Source organism: Propithecus coquereli, unplaced genomic scaffold (assembly GCF_000956105.1).
Source record: "Propithecus coquereli isolate 6110/MARCELLA unplaced genomic scaffold, Pcoq_1.0 Scaffold176, whole genome shotgun sequence".
In the NCBI taxonomy this organism is placed as follows: domain Eukaryota; kingdom Metazoa; phylum Chordata; class Mammalia; order Primates; family Indriidae; genus Propithecus; species Propithecus coquereli.
The window spans coordinates 750959-751843 of record NW_012142301.1 but is presented as its reverse complement, the minus strand read 5'-3'; positions in this window follow the sequence as shown (position 1 = coordinate 751843).

Sequence of the window (885 nt, the reverse complement as noted above, 5' to 3'; positions counted from 1 at the left end):
CAACATTTGCGTGGCTTTTTTTTTTCATTTACTATGTTTTTGAAAGAGTAGACTAATATAATCTTGGCAAATCACATACCAAAAACTGTGAGATGGCTTGTTTTCTAAAAGAATGCTGAGATGAAGCTGCTTTGCGGGGGACAAAAAGGCCTTTGTATATTACAAAAATTCAAAGGAGAACACACGAGAGTTTCTTCTGTAAAATGAAGGGTTTGGATTACATTTCTTTAGAAGTTGTACCATTGTACTGCATAAAGACATGGGAATATTACCTCCAGCGTTGGCGTCCAGGTTGGACTACGTGAGACCAGCAAACATCTCCATTCCTGCCCTAGTTCCGAGTCATTCATTCTCCTTCCTGTGCCCAGGGTGTTTTAGAGAACACTGCATCTTCCTATTGGCTTATTTTAATTCTGAATTGATCATCTCCATAGCTTCATGTATTTTTTTTCAGAGGATATGAGGGATATTTTTACATCAGAGAGTACACTGGTCAAAAAGAGAAAATAAATGCTGTGGCTGCTACTCTTAATAATAGTACCACATTTTCTAAACCATGTAATCTGAATACAAATATTTTTTTAAGTAGCAGTTAAGAAATCTGACATGTAATGTGCAAATTGCAGAGCTTTAGCAAGATTCTACATGCCTTTTCTTTTGCTGATTTCACTTCCAAAGCTATTTTTTGAGGTCCTACAATGCCTCCACGGTTAAACATTAATAACTCTTAAATCTATGCATTATTCCGTGGCCACCTTTCAAATGTCAGTCCATGATATCACGAGCTTCCCAGTTTAAGATGTTTTCCCCTTGGAAGAATCTGTTCATTACTGTAGTTAACAACCACTCAGTTAGCAAAGTGCCCTAAGACAAGGCAGCAGACAA